This window comes from Thermobia domestica, chromosome 14 (genome assembly GCF_964235325.1).
Source record: "Thermobia domestica chromosome 14, izTheDome1.hap1.1, whole genome shotgun sequence".
Classification (NCBI taxonomy): Eukaryota; Metazoa; Arthropoda; class Insecta; order Zygentoma; family Lepismatidae; genus Thermobia; species Thermobia domestica.
The window spans coordinates 201,610,553-201,633,980 of record NC_137467.1 but is presented as its reverse complement, the minus strand read 5'-3'; the positions used below and the strand labels follow the sequence as shown (position 1 = coordinate 201,633,980).

General features: G+C 35.4%; 1 protein-coding gene across 2 annotated transcripts in view; it reads right to left on the bottom strand.

Moving 5' to 3' along the window:
* LOC145670535 (TNF receptor-associated factor 3-like) overlaps positions 1-23,064 on the bottom strand; it is a 57,948-nt gene extending 34,884 nt beyond the window's left edge. Inside the window, exons 1-2 of one of the 2 annotated variants that reach the window (XM_081739325.1) lie at positions 22,855-23,055; positions 1,902-2,148 (exon numbers count right to left, since the gene is read on the bottom strand). The gene's annotated coding sequence lies outside the window, so the exon portion shown is untranslated. Of the gene's footprint in view, positions 1-1,901; positions 2,149-22,854 lie in introns of both variants that reach the window. The other variant, XM_081739326.1, reaches the window with a different exon arrangement.
* Positions 23,065-23,428: the final 364 nt, after the last annotated feature.

Here is a 23,428-nt window from a genome sequence, read left to right as displayed (position 1 = left end):
CACATGTCGCACAGAGGTATGTTTTTATCATTTGCTATTTATACCATTAAGATTTCATCTGCAACTTTGATGTTGCTATTTTGTTTCCTTTTTGGTGTTGCACTTTTAATGGCGATTAGTGTAAGAAGAAATTACATAGTTTGAAAGTGTGCCGTAGTTTCTGATATGAAACTCACTTTGTTAGGAGTAGATGTAAGTCTGTGGGGAAAATGTATTTGAAGTTAGCACATACGTAAAAAATTAAGTGGTATCAGAGAATTAGCCAGTGAAAAACAGCTGGGCAGGTATTAGAATGAAATGTTAAACTATTATTAAATGTGTGCGAGTACTGTTTACCTACAAGTTTTCAGTATACTTTCTACTTGCCATTTTGAAGTCAATAACACAGCTGTTTGAGAAAAGAATTTTATCATGTTTAAATATTAACTTGCACTTTACTACGTTGTATACAGAAAAATAAAGAGGTGGAACAGAGATGGCCAAACTCCATGAAAAGGAAAGTGATACAGACACAGAAAGGGTGGTCAGAGAGAGGGTGTATCGAAAACAACTTACTTCCTCGAGATTATTCTATGCATGAAATCATCTACCTACAAAATACATGAACACTAACCGACAGAAACTCAACTTAAGACACCCAAAACTTACTTAGGAGAATATTAAGGTGCTGTTTTAGTCTGATGTTTGTTGAATACAGAAGACAGCCGTGGCAACCTGGTAATATAATTGTAACTTCAGCTTGACAAATCTTACACTCATCTTGGAAAGTTACTACCATCGAAGATTCATAATATAAATGAATTCTTTTGTGTGGGTCGCCTAAAGGAAAGTCGTACTACTCGGCTGTCCGGCCAGCCAACCCACTTATGGTTCCGATACTTGAATTGATTATTTTGGGTTAACATTCCTTTTCAGCACTGAGGTTATGTAAGACAGAATCTTCTGCCTAACGTATACAAACAACACAGGAATAAAGCTCCCAACGAAGCAAGATGAAACAATACTCGTTACGAGACACAGGTCTTCAAATAGAAACCAAAGATATATTTCCTAAGAATTTAATGCTTCATCTCAAATCGCAGGACACATCACTTTCACGACAGCTTTTCGACAGACAGTCTAAGCTCTTCTTTTGTAAGCAAACCTATTCAGGAGCTTTATATAGGCTTTATACTCACCTAAAATTAAATCCAAGATGAACCGCATATGATGCCCTGAGGTCTGCTGCTACTTAGCCAAGAAGGTACATTCTACTCTGGAACGCTATTCGTTGAAAAATCATTATCATGTGTACTTTTGATTTTCAATGTTGTTCTTTCTTTTCGTTTTTAAGCAATTCTACACTATTTAGAAGTTTGTATGAAAACAACATAACTTATCATTGATGTTTTACGTTGTTTCAAATGGTTATTACACAACAACGTAATGTATTCTGTATCTGAGAATTTATAAGTCTAAGCGTTTTAACAGGTTTCGGTTCTAACGGATCTAAAGAGTCAATTGGTTTTAACGGACTAAATGAATCATACGGGTCAAACGACCAAATGGGTCATACTGGACAAACGAGTCAAATGATTCTAAGCACGTATTCGATCCGGTACAACCGAATGCGTCAACTCATGAGCGAGCGGGTGGATACCCGTTTACCGGGAAATTCCGAGCACTAATTTGTCGGTATATTTGAGGTAGCCTCCTTTATCTGTACCTACACTAAATTATGGTAATAATATTTGCTGGGTAGAAATCGTTGGTGAAGATGAATAAAGAGAATCTGCGAATGAATTTTGATGTTCGAATCATTATTTCTAACCTGCACAAAATGAAACTTAACACTTGACACTCAACATTGGATCGATGCAAACTTACACCATTAAAGTAACAAATTTCTTTATGAAATATACCTGAGTGTCTCCAATAGAACAGCAAGTATTCCAGTTCCTCTTCTAATCTAACTTGAACAGAGGCAGAACATCAACTGTAAAATTGTAAATCAGCCAACTTCTTCCCAATAGTAGAAACCACACTCTCAACAATTTAGCGATCTATGTGGATCGGTGAATGCTTATCTTCTGCGGCGCCACCAAGGCCAAGGTGAAACAGTGTTGCCAAAATGATAACACACAATTTCTTCAGTTTCGCGTCAGAAACCTGCAACAAATTCGTAAGAAAGTAGTACCGCTACTGTTAAGAATGATGCATGATATTTATAGGTACAATTTATATGCTTAATAGATTATTAAACCTGACACACATCTCGTGAAAATGGGGGTAAGTCCCGTTTAGTTTGAAAAATTCAGTTCAAGTCGATATGGAAAAAGATGATAACGTATTGTGCAATGTTGCCATATGAATTTTGATCTACAAACCAGAGTTGGCAAAAGCCATGGTTTTTATTGATTTTTTTTTGTTTTGTTTTGTTTGTTTGTTTGTTTAAATAATTTGCTCTATGTATTTATATCACATATGGACAGAAATAAGTTTGTTTCACCTTGGTGCTATTATGCAACAACCGGGTTATGCTGGAAAGGGTCACATAAGCTTAAAGCGGAGTCCAAACCGTTTCTCGATTTACATCCGAAACAAATTGTCCTCCATTTAAACTCGAAACCGGGACTAATTGGCCACAAATGCCAACTCACTTTCAAAGGAATCTTGATACGTTGTGTTAATCTTTACATGCTTATAATACAGGGTGTTTCAAAACAACACCGACAAAGTTTGAGAGGTGATTCCTGACACCAAGACAAGACAAAAAGTATAGACCAACCTGGGTGTACAAATGTTTCCTTTCAGAGTTATAGACTGCCGAAAACATGAAAAACTAAATTTTAGAGGTTTATAGCTCAATACTATGGAACCTACAGTAGTCGGTTCAAGACCTCACTTAGTAACTAGTGTATGCCCTATCCAAATATCCGACTTTCAGAATCCTGCGGTACTTCCGCAACTATTTTTATAGAGATAGTTGGTGAGTACTTTAGATTATATGCCAGTAACCAAACTTCCTCCATAAAAATTGTTGCGTTAGTACCTTAGGATTCTGAAAGTTGGATATTTGGATAGAGCTAATACTAGTTCCTAAGTGAAGTTTTGAACCGACTACTGTACGTTCCATAGTTTTGAAGCTATGGATCTCTAAAGTTCATCTTTTCATGTTTTGGGCAGCCTATAACTCCGAAAGGAAGCATTTGTGCACCCAAGTGTGTCTATACTTTTTGTTTTATCTTGGTGTCAGGAATCACTTCCCAAACGTTGTCGGGTGTTGTTTTGAAACACCCTGTATAATTGTCAAGAGTCATTTGAGAAGGACAAAAAGATACAACAGTTGCACAAGTGAAACCATTATACAGAATTACATATGGACAATTTCAAAATACTTTAGAGTATAGAACTAATTAAGTCCAAGTTAGTTCACTACGACTTTCATCAGTCCAAGTTAAAGAAATATGACGACTTAATTTGCATATCAGTAAGAAAAGTGAATAAAAATAAGAATTGTTTGAGTCCACTTTGGCTCTGACCCATTTATACGTAATTAGATAACAAAAGATACTTCTGATTTCAGTAAATGACCCCCCCCCCCCCAAAAAAAAAATAGGTATTTCGATGAATTTTATCAATAGTAAACATTATTAAAACGAAACAATACTTCGAATTTTTCTTTGATTGCAATTGCATAACAATAATAATAAACTATAAAAAAATCACACAAGAAACATTCATAAACTTATTAAAAAAAAAAAAAAAAGTTGCTTTTGTAGTATATTCTCTGAGTAATGAATGGAGACTTTAGATCTGAACATAATACGAATAATATGCGGAAGTGACACATGATAACCCACAAATGTGTCTTCATCAAGATTTTACAAACACTTACCCTTTTACGAACATTTTTCGTTTCTTGGTTTAAACCACCTTGGTTTAAGCCAGACAACCCTGCTACACACAGAATTTCAATCTATCTAAGCGTACATGAAACACGTAAAACTTACTTCGTTTTCTCCAGAAAGTGTATAAATATAGACACATCTGCGCCAATAGCACGAAACTCTTGACTGGTTGGGCAGTGTGGTCAGATACATACTTATCTAATTTGGAGACTAGGAGATAATATTACCTTAAGTATTCTGGCCAGATAATAGTCTGGTACTTAAATTTATGATCTTCAAATTGCACGGTTCCGGGCAATCACAAGGAGACGGACTCTTGGGCCTACTACCTTATATTCTAGGCTATTTATGAACTAATTTTTTGTATCACTATGGAAAGTTGTCTAGGTAAACGTAACTAACAACTTAAAAACATTCTGATATATATATATATTAACAAAAATTACCTTGTGGTTACAAAGGATCCTCCAGTCCCCGGGATTGCTACAGTCAACAGTTGTGCTGTACTGTTACTACTTATAATATAGTTTGAATTTATCTGTGGAATCTCTAAGCCGACCTCTGCTGGGAATATTCTATGTTCGATTTGTTGAATTTCCAATCAGATTAACCCTATGCCACCCTTTTTTAAAATCCTGATACTGGAACCAGTTTCAAAATAAATTTCATGTAAAATTGAGGTGTCCTTCTAGCTTACTGGAGTACTAAACACGACTCGTATGCCGTGTTTACTCGAATTTATGCATCCGATTTTTAAAAAGTGTTTCACATAATATTGTTAGCGGTGTTTATAATCGCATAGTTGCTGTTTAGTTTTTATTTTTCTCTCTCTTTCTTAAGGTGCTTAGTTGTTGCTCTTTTTAGTTTATTTTTACGATAACTGTACATAGCTTATAACAACAATACGAGAACCAATAAAAAAAATTATAGATAAGCAAGAATTGATATTTTTGTATTATTTCATAGGCAAGCGATGAGCTGTTTGATACACTATTATGAAAAATAACCAATGTATTACTGTCCACTGTTTCTGTTTAATATGATGATAACAGATATTACCTAACTCTCTCTGGGGTCATACAGGGGTGTTTATATCCGCATATTAAACAGATTTTACAAAATAGACATTACATTTTTTGAGGGACGCTTGTATTCAGGACGTGCTAAATTTTGAGTAAATACAGTATTTATTATTATTACTATTGTTATTGACTGCACTCTGTAAAACAGCTGGAATTATTGTAATGCTTTTTATAGAACGTAAGGTAAGGAATACGTTATAACGTATAATGAATTTAACCAACCCGCGGGTATTTCTACGGAGCCCAATATTCTTAAGGTCAATATTTCGGATACATTTATCTAATTTCCAACACCAATAACAAAAACACACTTAAATCATACTTTGCAGTAAGTTTGTCACATGCTCTGTAGCAGTAACATCAACTGAAAACAAACTATTTTCAACTATTTACACGTAGATGCAATTATTGTAAGGATATTACACTAATTTATGAAAGTTGAAGTGCAAACAATTAATAACAAATATCCTGTCTTAATTTCTTAGTACTGCAGGTAATCTTAACATAACAGTATCTTTTCATGAGGTTCTTTATAAAATAGTCGAATTCACTACACGAAACTCACCTGATAAGACAGTTTAGTGTGGCATATTTAGTAATTTTCTGTATATACACAAAGATTCGTGCTGTATGAAATAATGTAGATTCGGAAAAACAAATTTCTGTGCTTATAATGGAATTTTTATATTTTGTTGATGGAATTTGTAATTATTATATCTCGATCTCTGTCTAAACTAGGGATGGGCAAAACCGGTTTTTATAAAAACCGAAAACCGGTTTCTATAAAAACCGAAACCCGAAAATCGACATTTCGGTTTTTCTCCAAAACCGGTTCGGTTTTCACCAAAACTGGTTTCGGTGAAAACTTTTCGAAAAAACATAAAACTATTTCTGTGGAAATTGATTCGGTTTCCGGAGAACAACAAAACACCATTCTGGCCAGAAATAGAACAAATTTTGGAAAAAACCGGAATCGGTTTTGAAGAAAACCGAAACCGTTTTTTGAAAATTTTCTAAAACCGGTTTCGGTTTTTCTAAAAACCGAAAAACCGGTTTTTGTGCCCACCACTAGTCTAAACTGCCTTCTTCAATGTTAAGATTTGGATTTTTTGATCTAATACAATAGGCCTCAAAAACATTTTCTTTCGGCTACAAATGTAGTGCGGTGGAAAGCAGTATGTTCTCTGATGTACAGTCACGAACATTAATAAATGGAAGCTGAAGCCATTATTTCTTATGGCTCTAACCTCCATTTATTAATGTTCGTGACTGTAGGTGCTTAGTTAACCCAGAAATTGCTCCTTGTTCTTACATGATCCTTCAATCTAGTGTTGAGATTTCTTCTCGTCATACCAATGTGCGAATCATTACATGTTCAAAATATTTGATAAATGCCACCTAATTCCTTGAAATATTAGAGCTAGATTTTGGATGAGGATTTCCCGCTTTACTACGAAGTACAATAAAAACGACACTATTTGGCACACGCAGTATAGTTCTAAGTTGTGCTGAAAGAACAAAAAAAAAATCAATGCAGCTTCTTTTTTAATGAAAAAACACTGTATTTTTACAGCTTTTCAGATTTTTTTTTAAAAAGAACAATAATTCCTTTGCCTCTTTTCAAATAACGCTTAGCCTACACACTGCTTGCAAGATGTTTACTCGAGAAAAAAAATAAAAGAGTACTACATCCTGAATACGACATTCACAGTACAGTGAAACCTGTGTATGTTGGGTCACCATCGGCCCCATTAAAAGTCGCAAACTTCCAGAAAATAAAAGTATCTTTAAGCAAAATCTACAACGTTCCCACAAGAAAGTGAAGATAGATTTCCCTGACATTCACTGACAATTTCTTGTCTTCCCTGATATAAATTATTCAATATAAATGGGAAGGTATGGACTAAGTTCTATCATACATTTTTTGAACGGCCTCCTTTATCTCCATAGCCGTTCAACACACTCCTTCAATTCCCATTTATGTATCTATTATGTTCAATATGATGATTCACACAAAATTTATCACACGTACGTATACTAATATATACAGTATAATAATACATACGTATGATACAGTACCACATACTTTGACATTGCAAATTAGACATTTCTTTTCTTTATTTGCTTGAAAAAACAAAAAGCAATATAACATGCAGTCAAGAATATATTACAAACTCTCCCTGAGATCTAATACTATCAGTCCTAAAATAAAATGAAATATAATCTTTTAAGTATTACATTCCACAGTTCTGTCGTCTAGGCTAAAGGAGATGGTGATGATGAGAAATGAATGAAATTAAGTGGGAGGAAACGGGTGAACCCCGAGAAAACCCATGCGCACGGTGTTTGTTACCACAAAGTTCACCTGGTGTGAGTTGGGATAGAACAAAGGACTCCATGCACCAGAGATGAACGCTCTACCATTAAGCTACTGTGGCCTACTATCAGCCCTAATATTGCCAACTCTGAGACATGGTAATCCTCAGATTTGCATTTTTAAACAGAATTTTCTTTTGCTTTGTTCTTGAATTTGTTCTACGAGAGCGTCTTATTCTTGTTTATCCCATTTGTTTCTTCTTTGCTTCCAATTTCTTAACTTCAGCACTTAGTTTTATATATATATATATATATATATATATATATATATATATATATATATATTACTTTCCTCTGTACTTCTGATTCGTTTCTATTTGTATTCGTCATAGCGTCTCCGAGCTGAACGAACTGGAAGAAGCACTCTTCGATCAACAGGAACAGATTCTACACATCTATAGTACACATCTGCATTTGTGCTACCACAATATCTTCCATTTGGTTTTCTACAATAAATGTCTTATTGACTAAGAAGCCGCCCTCCACTATGGCATTGATGTGGGATGAAATTAACTCTTCACAACATGCCAAAAGTCACAATTTTCTTGTTTCTTAAGATATTACCTTTGCAGAGAAATCATCTAGCTGATGCTGCCCATCTTCTCTTCGTATTCTCTGAAGTCAAGAGACCCTGAATTTCAGTATAGAAACACAAATTGACGCTTTGCTTTCTCAGCTGCGGAATCAGATATTCTGTTATGCTCATGCAGAGTTTGTAGTATGCGTTTCATCCTAGTCTGAGCAAATTTTGGATTGTTCTTTTGTAATCTGGGATCCAAACCTGCCAAAAGTACGTACCAGTTTGTACTTCAGAATGCTCCTTTACATAATCTTCTCGATTGTGCCCCAGCAAAAAGTTTCGACAGTCAAGCCTGAAAGCTAGTTGATCTTTATCTGACGCTTCCAGTTCTTTCAGCAGATTTTCGGTCTTAAAACCGATGTCCACGATGACAAGTCATACTTCGATTTCTTCTTTTACATGATCAATTATTCCCCCCTCTGTTTCACACACAAATACTAAAACACACACAGTACCTCACTGTCTCAACAAGAAATAGCAACACTGCGTCACTGTCAACACTGGGAATGCTATATCATTGTTGTTCCCTTCACGTGTCAATCTGTACAACTGACAGAAAGAAAACAATTTTAGATTTAAAAAAAGAACGTTACACTTGCACATTCACATTTCCTAACTTTCAATGACGTTTTACGCAAAATGCATGATTTCCCTGACCTTGCCTGACATGTTTTTGTTTCCCTGACATTCCATGATTTTCCAGAATGTGGGAACCCTGAATCTATTATAAACTGTAATCTAACAGCTGCTGGTGAGATAACTAATTATTATCTACGTATTAGTTTATTTATTTTAAATGTGTAACAATGTGGGAAAGAATTTCAAATCTGTATCGTGATTTATAAATTTTATACAGCATTTCCAACAGCAATGGAAATGGAAATTACTTATTTAGTTTACTGTTTTATGTATACAAGAATTAAAAAATACATAATATAATAAAAATATAGAAAGATATATGTAAATATAAACAAATCTAATAAGAAACATGTATGATAATGAACAAAAAAGAGGAAAAGTAATAACTTCGTTATGGTACAAATTACCTAACGTAAGATACGTCTCGTGTTCAATGTGTCCACATGAAACTTTTTATCATGTGGCGAATCCGTAATGCCGTCAAGAAATGGAAAGCCCACGAAGTGTTTTTTTTTTTCTTGGGGGGAGGGGACAATATTGCAATCACTTATTTCACACAAATGCTAACTTTCTAATTCAGGCCAAATAATGCTGTAATCGCCCAGTATTCGAGTCACTGTTCGGGTTTCCATTTATTTGTAATCGACCAGGTGTTCGGGTCATTGTTCGGGCTTCCAATTATTTGTAACCAATTCAGTTCGAGGTCTCTATTTGGGTGAACATTTATTTGTAACCACTCCGTGTAATCTGGTCGCTGTTCGTGGTCCTACCAATAAGTATCTTCCTGATACTTGAACTTACCTGGATAGGACGATGAAGGACCTCTCCAAGAAGGGATTACGAACTGTTTCCAAATCGCTCGTCGGTCTCAATAATGAGATGAGCATTAGGCGCCGAGAGATTCGGGTGTCTCGTCTCGAAAACCTCACGGACGATCAGACGGTCACAAATAACGAAAACACACTGGATTAAATAACACTATACTTATTTATTAGAACACTATTATATATATAAAAAAAAATAGCGAAGAGGAATGAACACAACATTGAACACTGAATATGTATAATAATTTTCGTCACTGAAATCACACGTTGCCCTTTTCAGGCAATATAGCCCTTTATATATATATATGAGATTATAATTCAGATTTAACGACAAATGCTTTTCTCACACCACTGACGCACTTGGGGGATTAGCACTGGGGAAGAGTTGTCTGGATCGTCCCACGATGAATCCAGTTGTTACGCCGAACAATCCTGAAGCGTAAAGATGCGTCTTCAGCGAATTAAAAAGTAAGGTCTCCAAAGTGGAATGCTGATGTTGGAGGGCGCGTGTATAACTTTTTAAACCCACAAGGTCTACGGACCTGGGACTTCACTAGTTGGGGGCTAGCCGTAAGAAAACGTCCTTCACCGGCTAGTAGCTTGTGCCCCTTAACACAACTTAATACTTGATTCCCAACGCAACGTGCGTGGTGGCTGCGTATAACACCGGAGTCGAACTCCCTGAGCACCCAAGCTCAAGGAACGGGTTGCAATGGTCAACCAAAAAGTGTTGGCAGTTAATTTCAAAAATCACTGAGTTAACTCACCTGTATGCACATACAAACAGAATATCAAAAAAAAATTATGTTAATTTTAGTCGACTGCCTGCAATGCACTAGACGGCGATAACTCTGGCGTGAGAAAGTACAGATAACGAGCTACGAAACAACGCAGTTGGTGCCACTTTGGTCACTGGAACATCTAGTCAGCCCGTATTTCTCTAATCTATTGCAATGTTTCATAAGCGATTAAAGAAAACACTTAATTCAGTTCCAAATAACTATAGAATATATACTGTGCATATAAGTCAGGGAGAAACACTGAAATGGTTCGTCACTAACTGAAATGTTCTCACTAAAAGCAATGTTTTAAATATATATGAGAAAACGATGAAAGACTTCTTTGTCCAATTGTGTGGGAAAGAAGCAATTTCCACCAAAGAAAACTTATATGCGTTGCAGAATAAAGTACAAATCGAAAATAATAATCACTGTCTTTACGAAATATACAGAGTGTCCACAAAAAATCCTTCTATAACCTGGTAGCGGTTATAATGCCCAGATCAAGTTCGTTTTTGACATGTTTTAAAATTTGAAACCGAACATTTTTTTTTTTTTTTTCGTCATTTCAGTGAAAAACAAGATGTAGCAAGAGAATATTTTTGAGCCGATGCTATGAAACAACTAACAGACATGTAATTTACAGACTCCTTAACCAAGAGCCTGAAACACCAGGAAGAAATGAGACTACTACTACTATACTAAAGTTTCATACTACTATACTAAAGTTTCATATTTTCGTATGTTATCTGATTTCCGAAAACCTAAGTTGAAATCTTTCATTTCAAAAGCCCATTTAGGCTCTAATTCCATACGCTATAAGATTCGAAGTGCATATGGTCTCTTTGTCATCAGTTATATGGCTAGCTCTCCCGTAATACATATAATATATTCTTCATTCTTTTTCCCTTCCACTTGGGATTTAGGAAATGTCGTAATCTGGACGTCTCTCCTTTCAGTAGTGAAACACCAGAAATAATCATGTTGTGTATTTGGAAACAGAAGTAGCAGAACGAATAAATGAAATATTCTGTTGGCGGACTTTTTTTTTTCTTTTAACACACTGTATGTGAAATTCGATCGTTATTTGTTGTCAATTTCTTGCCAACTCCCAGAACAAGAAGTACCTGATTTTAAAGTATCTTTTTTTCAATAGTTTTATCATAATGTTAAGAGTCCAAATTGTTAATGTAATCTTAAGTAAAACTACAGTTTAAGCAGCCAAGTTATCATTAAACTGGTTACACAATATGTGGAGGAGGTTTTATAGCTCTTTATTTTGTAAATTTACGTTAGAAGCTAATCTCGGCACATTCTAAGTACTATTTTGTTTTTCTGTTTGTTTTCACAGATATTTTCACATCTGTCAAAAGAAAAAAAATGTGTTAGAAATAAAACGGTGACTCGTAAAATTTCTCTTGAAAAATATTAAAAAAAAAGCTTTATATTTTTTTATTTACCATTCTACTTTTATGAAACCAGAATCTCAAATGTACAAAAAATTTTCGTGCAGAATGGAGGTATCTTGGCAGAAATTTCATAAATGCACTAACTTCCCCTTCAAAAAAAAAAAAAAAAAAAAAAAAAAATCAAACGAATTTACGCTTACGAGAATTAAATGAAACTATCACGCGGTCTAAAGCATTGGCTGTCGGTCGCAAAACACTCCAGTCGTGGATGATTTAGATATGACGCACAGAACCTGCCCTTTCATAATTCGTTTCTCCCACTTTCCTTAACGTAAGGGGTGAAATCGTAGGACATAAAATGAATAATAAAATAACACATTACACTCATATGTTACTTTACAGACCAAGGAAAGAACCTTAACGATACTGTAATCTGAGCGAAATTAAACCACAAATCGCCAAAATGCTACAACATACGTAGTAGTATGAAGTTTTTCAAAGCTCTTTTTTTTCCTTTTGCGGCAACTAAAAAAATGTAAAGAAAGCATGGTATGTGTATAGTGTAAAAAGAGTTCAGCATTCTGTTGTTAGAATGTAATCATTATACGACATAGTGCAAAAATACTAAGTCGAGCCAAAATAATTTGGAGGTACAAGTATTGACAAAACGAAACTGTTTAAATCAAGAACATTTTATATCGAAGCAGTCTTCATTTCTGTTAAGTTTAAACAATGATATACATATAAGAGTGGAACGTGGTTTACCAAAGTTGCGAGAGAACATTAAATTAAGGAGTAGGCGGATAAAATTGCACGAATGTCCTAGCCCTACCTATGGTTTCGTAACAAATTTAGAAGAAACACTTTATTAATCTCGGAATTGGGGGGGGGGAGCGTGGAGTTTTTAAGCATAGATATGATTAACCAGCGTATCTACTAAAATTCCAAAATGAAATTTCGTGCCTTTTTCGAGACCTTTTGTTTACGAAACCATAAAATTTCGTAACATGCTCAAGAGCGAATTAGGCCGAATCTTCATGCATGCTATAGAAGCGTGCTTTGCTTGTGATTTGGTAGTGTGTAAAGCCGACCGTAGACATTTTTGGTATTGAATTTTGACCTTTATAGAACAAAATCTTACAGTCCGTACTTATATCTGTACAGATTTAAAAAAAAAAAAAAAAAAAAGTCACTCAAGAGTTAAATTTCGTGACTTTTTCTTCACTTTTATGAATGTCTTTTGATTTCATGACTTTTTAGGGACTTTCATAACCGACAGACACCGTTAACAGTATCTTCTTTTATTCTTTAGAAATTCCATAATTTACGTACTTCAGCCCGAGAGCCCCCTCCCTGTATAATAAGCTACGGTAAAATTCTCAAATAAATATGAAAACCTTATCTCACATCCCCATTTCAGTTGCTATTTTGAAAAACTGAAATCTTTAAGTTTTACGTTCCAAGGTTATGCCGGTTAGGCTTAAAAAAAAAAAAAAAAAAAAAAAAAAAAAAAAAAAAAAGGTATGAGAAATGAATGAAATAGTGGAATGAAGAAAGTGGGAGGAAACGGGAGAACCCCGAGAAAACCCACGAGCACGGTGTTTGTCCACCACAAAGTCCACAGTTGCTATTTTCTTCCATTCCCTATTTAAAACGTGCTTATTATGATGTTTGTCTTTCTTATCCCATATTGCCGAGACATTCCTTCGGTTTAAAGCAGTATATTGGTTTACAGTAATAATAAACACGCACCGTGTCACTGTGCCAAGCTCAATAAATTTAAACTGTTCAGCAACTGCACGACACATACATTAAAAATGTCTCGCCGAGAACTGAACATGGGACCTCTTGATCAAAAGGTGAAAAGTAGATACACGGAATGCAGATAGTGTGATAGTGGAGACGTCACCATAAAGTTCACACGATATAAAGCATTTTTCTTTTTTTTTTTTTTTTTTTTTGGTTTAAACCAGTTGGTTTTTTGAAAAAAAAAAAAAAAGCTGGTTTAAACCAGCCAACCGTACATATAATGGAAACGGATAATAAGCTACGGTAAAATTCTCAAATAAATATGAAAACCTTATCTCACATCCCCATTTCAGTTGCTATTTTGAAAAACTGAAATCTTTAAGTTTTACGTTCCAAGGTTATGCCGGTTAGGCTTAAAAAAAAAAAAAAAAAAAAAAAAAAAAAAAAAAAAAAAAAAAAAAAGGTATGAGAAATGAATGAAATAGTGGAATGAAGAAAGTGGGAGGAAACGGGAGAACCCCGAGAAAACCCACGAGCACGGTGTTTGTCCACCACAAAGTCCACAGTTGCTATTTTCTTCCATTCCCTATTTAAAACGTGCTTATTATGATGTTTGTCTTTCTTATCCCATATTCCCGAGACATTCCTTCGGTTTAAAGCAGTATATTGGTTTACAGTAATAATAAACACGCACCGTGTCACTGTGCCAAGCTCAATAAATTTAAACTGTTCAGCAACTGCACGACACATACATTAAAAATGTCTCGCCGAGAACTGAACATGGGACCTCTTGATCAAAAGGTGAAAAGTAGATACACGGAATGCAGATAGTGTGATAGTGGAGACGTCACCATAAAGTTCACACGATATAAAGCATTTTTCTTTTTTTTTTTTTTTTTTTTGGTTTAAACCAGTTGGTTTTTTGAAAAAAAAAAAAAAAAAAGCTGGTTTAAACCAGCCAACCGTACATATAATGGAAACGGATACCATCGGTAAAAATTTTTATTGTTTACAAAATTATGCGTGTTGAACCGGGTGTTGCTGTATATACCATTAAAAAAAAAGTTATTTAAGGGAGGTCAAAAGCGATAAAACTATTGATTAACTTTAGAACTAATTGTTTTTAACCAGTAAGTAGAAGATAATAAAGACAAAGTGAGTGTCTTCTGGGTTTCTTCCACAGCATTTTCTTCTGAATCGAAACCTCTGTCTTATTTGGGATTCAAATGACGGGTCTGCTATCTTAACTATTAGCGTCCGAAGGAGGAGGGCAAGTTGGGACCCACCCCCTGGCTTACGAAAATGTTTACGTAAAATAGCAAACCACGTATATGAAATACCAGACGGAACATAGCAACCTAGAAAATTTTCTTTGGGTGCCCATGCTCATGACTGACGACCTTTGGCTCTTCTTCACCACTATTTTGGCATCGAGGGACTAAAAATATCAGATGAGTACGAGTAGTGCAAATCAAAGGCGTACACATGCATAACGAAATCGATTGTACAATTGATAATAATTCAGATCAATTTTAAGTCTAAAACAAACCAATGAAATGTGTCACCAGTGGCGTATTTAAGGAGGAGGGCTTACGGACTTAAGCCCTCCCCCTCGAAATTTTATTTACTATATTAAAGTAAACGAAATATCTTGCAGAATTTTCACATTTCGAGTAATAAAGTTAGCAAAGCCTCCCCTTCCTGAAATAAAATCGTAAATACGCCAGGAGCGTCACTGTTAATATTAAACAAACTGAAAATAGTTCGGAAAATGTATCGGTAAATATCGGTGTCCATTTGCCGATACCTTCCGAAATTGGCCGATATCACCGATACCGATATATCAGTACATCCCTAGTAAGCGAGGGCAGTGAAAAAAAGTGGATTTTGGCAACGATACGAATTTGAATAGCACTGGCCATGGTTTCATACTAGTAACGTTCTTTTCGTAAAATATGGGGTACTGGTCTACTTTTGGCGCACCACTAGAAAGAATTTTTGAAAAACTATAACTCTTTCACTAAATTCCCTTTTCTTTCCCTCTAAAAGGTTTCCGTTGGGCGACATGAAAATACCTCACTGGGTATACATAAAATTCAAGGGGTCTACCAGAATTGTTGAATTTACAATTATTTTACGACTTGCGTATAAATACGGCTTCTGAATGTGCAGCACATAAACCAGCGCAGAAAATACAAACCAACCTGTGCTAGGTGGCCACTAAAAAGCACGAATGCCACCTAACCGAGTCAGGGCAGAGCAAAGTTACTGGACCCAAATGTAAGTGAGCTAGCGCACCCGAAGGATGCAGGCGCGTCACTGATGGTGGTAATACGTGCAACCGAGGCTAGTGAAAACAAGTAGGTTTTGGCAAAGATAGGAGTTTCAATGGTACTTGCCATTGTCCCATGCTACTAGCGCTGCATTTTTCTATAAACTGCAGAAATACAACGCCGTGCCGGTGGAAAACAGCAGAGCAATCTAATGTAGTCATCTTTGATATGCACTCATACAGGTAAAATTCAATACTTTGCATGAAAAGAAAGAACAAATTTTTGCAAGCGATAGAATTAAATAGAAAGTAATACAACTGCATTTTATGTTTACAAGTGTAGGGTTACTAGCGTAAAATCCTTACAAATGCTTTACTGCGGATAAAATAAGTAAGTGCATATGAAAGATAACTGTATTAGAAACTATATCTGTACGGTGTATAGAAGCTGTATTTTATGTTTACAAATGAAACCCTACTAGTATGGAACCATGACAAGTGCTAATGAAACTCGTATCATTGCCAAAACCAGGGTGCGAAATACCGGGGGGAATTCCCCCCTCAATCACATTTTGCCCCCCCCCCCAAAGAAGTCAGCTGAAGTATCCCCACCGGGGATGCACGCTTTCCCCCTCAAACTATGCTTAGTATAACTCCAAATTTCACTGATTTTTGTTATTTCTTGTAAATTTAATCTTCTAGCTGTATTTCGAAATGATCGATGTAAACTGTTCAGTTTTGGTCATTTCTACTTACCACCTAATTACCCACTATTTTCAACGTTGTTTAGTAGAACTATATTATTATGACTAAGGTTGTTACTTGCAACTGTACCTTCGTACCCTTCAGTTCGTCATCGTTTGTGAATTTGAATGTACTAATTGCCTATAACAAAGCCACATATAGATTTATAAATGTTCTTAGCGGTTGGCCAAGAAGAAGTAAACAAATAGCTTCTTCTACCATACTTGGCGAAGTTCGGATATGTCATATTCATCCTCTATATTTGTATCGATTATCATCTTATTTTAATTTTTGCTATAACATGTTATTTCATTTTCCAGTGTACTCTTTGTTAGCACATGGTCTTCATTCCCTAGTAGGTTGTGTGTATGCAACTAAGAAGTTGCATTTAATTTGTGATAATTAGCATAGTAATCACTGCTTTTACAGTTTACGGAAATGAACTTTTGAAACTGTACTCAAAATCTGAGATATAGGTATTCCCTCGTAAGTATATGTTAACGTACACGCTGGGGGATACGCTCCTAGTGAGCAGACATGTTAATGAAGGTGATTTTTAGGTGAATAAGCGAATGATTCAAGATTTGTTTCAGCATTTGTTAATACGACTGGTTCTCCGTGTCATTGTCCGTGTCTGTATAAGCATTTCAACTGGAGCGGGTTTTTTAAAAGTTAACCCTTCATTTTTTTCATCTTTTCGCTGTACAGTTTGCTGTCCACGCAATTAATGTTGTCTGAAAAACTTCAGTGTAATGTTTTACTTTATTTGAATAACGTAGCCCATAGTGAATCAACTCATCTTCAACCTAACAGTAAAGTAATTTTTAAGAGTTGACTTTCTGTGCCCATCACGGAATCGATATTGGAGAAAAAAAGTCGTGATGAGCACAGCTTTAGCGGGAAGTAGAAGCACAAGCTCGAAATTTGAATTGAGATATTTTAAATATTTGGCCTTCGATTTGACCTTGATGTGAGAAATCGGGACCAGCAACAATCCATTTCTTATTTGATAGGCTAATATCTAGATTTTCTTTAAAAAAATAAATAAATAAATGTCCGGTTTAACTGATAATTTTAGTGCTTTTCACAAGACTGAAGTAGGTTTCTTTTCGCAACCTGTATGTATTAATGCAAAGTGGAAGCTTTCAATATAAGTGGAAAAATTAACATATGCTTGTGATCATGGCTATCGCTCGAGCCGAATTATTAACTAAATAAACCTTAGAGAGCTACGGAGACAAGAATGAGTACAACATTAAAACACGATCAGAAAGGTTTACTGGGGTGTGTGTATGTCAGACAATATATATGTGCATAGTTATTGTCGGTAAATTTATTAAATTAATAAATCTCTTTATTTATTACAGATGTCACACACACACACCAGGGTTTGCCCAAGTGGGCCCAGCCCGAAAAAACCCACCGGGTTTTTTCGGGTTGGACCCACCTGAAAAAACCCACCTGGGTTTTTGAGCTTTTTGTTAATATATTATTGCTACAACTAAGTTGATCACATTGAAAGTGATTTTTATCAAATTTTAGACTTTCTTTGGGCGAATTAAATGCTTTCACGTTAAAGTATACAACAACATTTTACATAAGACCTTTATAAAGTTCTGAATGCACTGAATAAATGAAAAATCTTACCTTAGCTTGAGATAATTATATAACAAATTAATTTATTGATTATGCTTATAGCCTATTTGAAAAAATGCAATTTTATATTTTAGAAAATACTTTCCGTAAATAGTGTGCTCGCCGACTCGGCTATGCCCAGGGACGTTATCCCTCATAGGAGAGACTGGGGCACATTGTCACAATTTTCACGTTTTATTATCTTGTGATGCTCGTGTAAGGCCGAAAATTATAATTTTTAGTATACACATACTCTGTTATCTTGTGCATAACATATATTTCTCTGTCCAATTTAACTCGCTCTGAACTGGACTTATGTACTATGTTTTTTTATGATCAATACAGTTGTGACAATGTACCCCATATTCGGGGTAAGTTGTCACAATATATGGGGCAAATTGTCACATGTTATTCTTGTGACACTTTCCAGAAATTGGTAGATATTATTAATGCAACTATTACTAATGCAAAAAGACTGTAAATGTTACCAGCATTAAATACTTAGCGTCTGAAAGAGAATCGAAACATAATTAAATGAAAGGAGAAACTATATTAGTTAAATAAGGAAAAAAGTAGGGTGACCTGTAGCTTATACTTTCTGAACCTAAAAGATTGATTGTTACATCAAGCTTTGTAGGAATACCAAAACTGCCATGAAAACAGAACTAACTCATAGCTAAGGAATCAAAACTACAAACTAAAAGGTCATAACAAAATGACAAAATTATCAAATCATAGCCTATGTCTCCAATAGGCCTACACGAAATTAGCCAATTGCATTTAAGTTGTTTCTGATTGTAGTTTATGAATTGCAAAGAATTCCTCTGATAGGACTACTGTATAGCTAGAAGAGGAGTAAATATTATTACGAAATTTAGTTGCGTTTTATTAGTACGCGCCGCAAACTAGTTTGAAAATGTTTATCCTTTTGCTTCTACAAAGTACCATACCTGGAGATCATCGTCAGAGTCACAGTTAATACACACGTAAAACAAGTTCTGCTTCCCTCAGTTTTCGTAGGTGATTCCGTATATCGAATGCACTGAATCCACTTCTCGCTACATGTACTCGCACTGTATGGATCGCCATAAACTAAACACAATGTATTGTCGTCCTCTGAGGAAGAATCGTAATCTTCTTTGGACCTTCGTTGACATTGTTTATAGGTGCAAAACTATTTGCTTGGGGAGTTCTTATAGCAAGATCACCATGTCTTTTCAGAAATACGAATACCAGTCTGGGCCAGCAATGGCCTTTTCATTCCACGACTCTGGGCATTTCAGTCCTAGCGCTTTTGCATGGTTGTAAGCCAAATCACGAACCTCTTTTGTAGTGAGTCCAAATTATATGTGCGAAGCTTGTTTTGGTATGATACTAGTAATTCTTCCTAGTATTACGAAGAGTAACCTAATGTAAATATGCATTGGCCGAACTGTAGTTCGCCATCTGTAACACGTGCACAAAATCTTGCCAATGTTCTGTTGTGGACATGAAATTCTTTAGCAGCTTTAGGCCTACGTATTGATATGGGGTTGTTATTTCTTTTCATAGCTCTTGCTGCAACCAGTAGATCTTCCATTGGTGGTGCTTTCCTCTCTCTCTTTCTTTTGTATATTCTCACCGTCTGCGAAACAGAGATAACCCTATCGTTTGTATCATACATAACACACACTGGGGCACACTGTCACAGTGACAACATGCCCCGTCTTATTTGTGACAACTTGCCCCACGCGTCGCCATTACTCTTTTTACAAAATATCTATACCAAATGACAATATTAGGTGCATTCAGAGTAGCACATTATGAAGCTCTATTTGTAACCTACATAACACACACGTAAATATTTGCTTCTACCGCTTTCACGAACACACAAAACAGCAATTTCAGGACTCTTAAAATTTACATTCCGGCACTGAAACCAAAGTTAACTGACGCAGCACCGCTGTTCCCGCGCATCTCCAAACGAGTACAGCTAGTAGTGACATATAGTAAGTAGACAAGAAAGCAGCACCGGCGCGCTAATGTTTTCGCTTTTTTCAGAATTGCTACTGTGACAACGTGCCCCTTGTGACAATGTGCCCCGGTCTCCCTTACGTTTGACGAGTTTAAAGCCATATGTGCCGGTACTTCCAGTAAATATGTAGTGCATTAGTAAAACTATTAGTATTATTTCTTACCTTTGATGGTAACACAAGTATTCTTCAGTAAAATTTAGTTTTCCAACAATAACAGTTTAGTTCAGTTATTTGTTGGTACTCTTCAAATAAGCATTCTTTAGAATCAACACCAACAATAGCGTAAAAATTATTGTCAAATTTAAGAAGCTTAATCCTCAAAGTTCCGAAAACTACGTAACACTTACTACTTCAAGTGCTGAATTCAAACTTCCGTACTACTGGAAGTTTCGATGTACAGTAAAGAAAGCTGCATTTCTCGAGGGAAAAAAAAGTCGCAAAAGAAATGCTCGGGAAATCCCCGCAATTGAACGCACAAAGCATCGGAAGTGAATACTTCAACAATAAAACTATTTATTTTACGCTGGAAGATATTTAATTTCATTTAAGACATTTTGAAACCTTTACTTTATAAAATATGAATTATATCTTTGTTAATTGTTTTAAATTAATTTTCTGGAAAGAAACGTCTTGCAACAAATGCTCGGGAATTTCACCTAATTGAACGCCTAAAATATCGAAAGTTACCTTCAAATAAAACCATTTATTTTACGCTGTTAAATTAATATATTTGTTGTTCATGTTTGGCAAACGTCACTGAGGCTTCTGGGATGATTCGATCCACATTTGTTCATTCGTCTGCCTGTACCACACATACTACAGGGTACCACCTTCCATATTTTAAGTTTAAATTTTCAGGGTACAAGCACCACACACATTAAATTTCCTGTATAGATTTTGGCGGCATACCAACGTACAATTTCAAAATGGTGGCTTTAACAAAAATAGCGGGTATCCACGCTACAAAGTGCAATTTTCGGTCTTTTAAGTTAAAATTTTTAGGATATAAGCACGAGACACATTAAATCAGTTGTATATATTTTGGCGGCGATCTAACGTAAAATTTCAAAATGGCGGCCATTTTTTCAAAACAGCAGTGAATAGAAAATTGTTGCAAGTTGTGACAATGATAATCTTGAAATATAAATCACATTTTAACACTTTTACCCCAAAGACATTGAAATATTTCGAAAAAACCCAATTAAACCCGAAAAAACCCACATGGGCCCAGGTGGGTTGGGCTTTTTCAAAAAAACCCGGGTTTTTTCAAACCCTGACACACACACACACAAACACACACACCCACACACATATATATATATATATATATATATATATATATATGGGGGGTAAGGCATTTATTGTCTCATTTTGAATTTGAACCTTCAGACTATGTCCTTTGGCCTAATTTTATCCCCCCCAATATAGATTATCTAATTCGCACACTGGCCAAAACTCTCCGTTTTCACTACTCTCGCTTATGCGTATATCCACCTTCGCTGACGCCTGTCCACCTGCTTCCTTCGGACGCACCCCTCCCCAACACTCAGGCCTCCAGCGTCACCCTGTCCCGACTCGATTAAGTAGCATTTGTCCATTTTAGTGGCCTAGTAAAGGTTTTTGCTTTTTCACTGTAGATTTTATCCATACATCTGGACACCGTATTTACACGCAAATTGCAAAAGAAATTAATTTTTCAACAATTGTCTGTGATGGCTTTGAATTTTATCTATGCCCGATTTTTTTTTTTTTTTTTTTTTTTTTTTTTTTTTTTTTTTTTTTTTTTTTTTTTTTTTTTTGTCGCCCAGCGCAAGCGCAAATCACTTAGGAAAAAATAAGCAAATTACTAAAAGAATTCCAATTTTTAAACAATTATTTCGAGTGGTGCGTCAAAAGTAAACTTGCACCCCTATGGTATACAAATGAAGAGAGAATTTGCGATCAAGTTTTATTTTATTTATTTATTTTGGTAAATGTTCAGCAGAAGGGGTTCAGAAGTACGCAAAAAAATACAAAATTAACGGAAGAAATGGAAGATGCAAGTACTTAAGACTTAACATAACCAAATCGGGTTAAATTCCAAAGTTGGGCGTCCGTTTCCAGCGAAATTTTTAAAATTTACAGGAAATATATGGATAATTTGATCGTTTGTGTGCTTGATAATATATAAGAGTCTCGAAAAATCTCTTTATTTGTTATATATAAGCGGTTATAAACATGGGACTATATGACGAGCGGAGGGAACTACTTGGCGCAAGGTAACCGAACAGTTGCATTGTGGGAAAGAAACGAGCATTTATGTTACCAATATGGCGAATGTACAAGGGCAATGAATTAGCAGTTTTAACATTTGTGAAGGAATACATTGATAACGAGCAAAATCTTTTAAAAGTTTGTGAAGAGCACGGATTAATGAACCTAATAACAAATTGCAGAAAGTGTGGAAAGGAGATAACAGTGAAAAAACTTGACGAAAGCGGACGCCCAACTTCGGAATATATGCCACCAAATCTAACCTAGCCTAAACTAAACTAACTTAAACGAACCTGAAAGAACCTAAACTATCCTAATATTAACAGAAATATGCTAAATTCTATCATTTTTTTTTTTTTCAGAAATCGTGCTGGACCCCTACACTAATATAATCTAATATAATCCAACCTAATGTACACAGAAACTACCAAAATTGTGACATTTTTTAGAGAAAAAAAAAAACTGAACCCCGTCTGCTAGACAGTCCTTTATTTTTTACTATTATTTCTACTCCACACAAAATAAAACTTGAAACTCGACATGATATCGGGTTGACGCAGACTTACATTTACCATTAAAGTAAAAGATTTTTTTATGAAATATATACCTGTGTCTTCTCAATGGACCAGCAAGTATTTCAGTTCTTCGAGTGGCCTAATTTAAACAGAAGCAGAACATGAAATGTATAATTGTAAATTAGCGGACTACTCATTCTAAGAAGCAGCAAAATACACAATCAACCAATTTCAGCACCTGTGAACTTCGCAATCTATACGTAGTTTGATGGATGGGGATCTTCTGTCACGCGACCAATTTGATACAGCGTTGCCAAAATGATCATATTGCAATACATTCGTGAAAAAGTAGTCAGTGTCCCGTTATTGTTCAGAATGATGGAATAAATAATACAGATAATATCATGTTTTGTTATTTTCTCTGTGATGATATTTATAGGCACAATGTATATGTTTAAAAGATGAAAAACCTCATATGTATCTCGTGAAAACGGGGAAGTCCCGTCTAACCGACGGTAAAAAAGTAAACGATGAGGTATGGTGCAACGTTGCCACTACGAATTTCAATCTACGAACGGAAAAACAATATTAGCTGGGACATTCTCGTTTGTCCCGTTTTTACTGATACTCAAGCGCCTACTGTGTGTTTCAGATGTAAACAGGGTT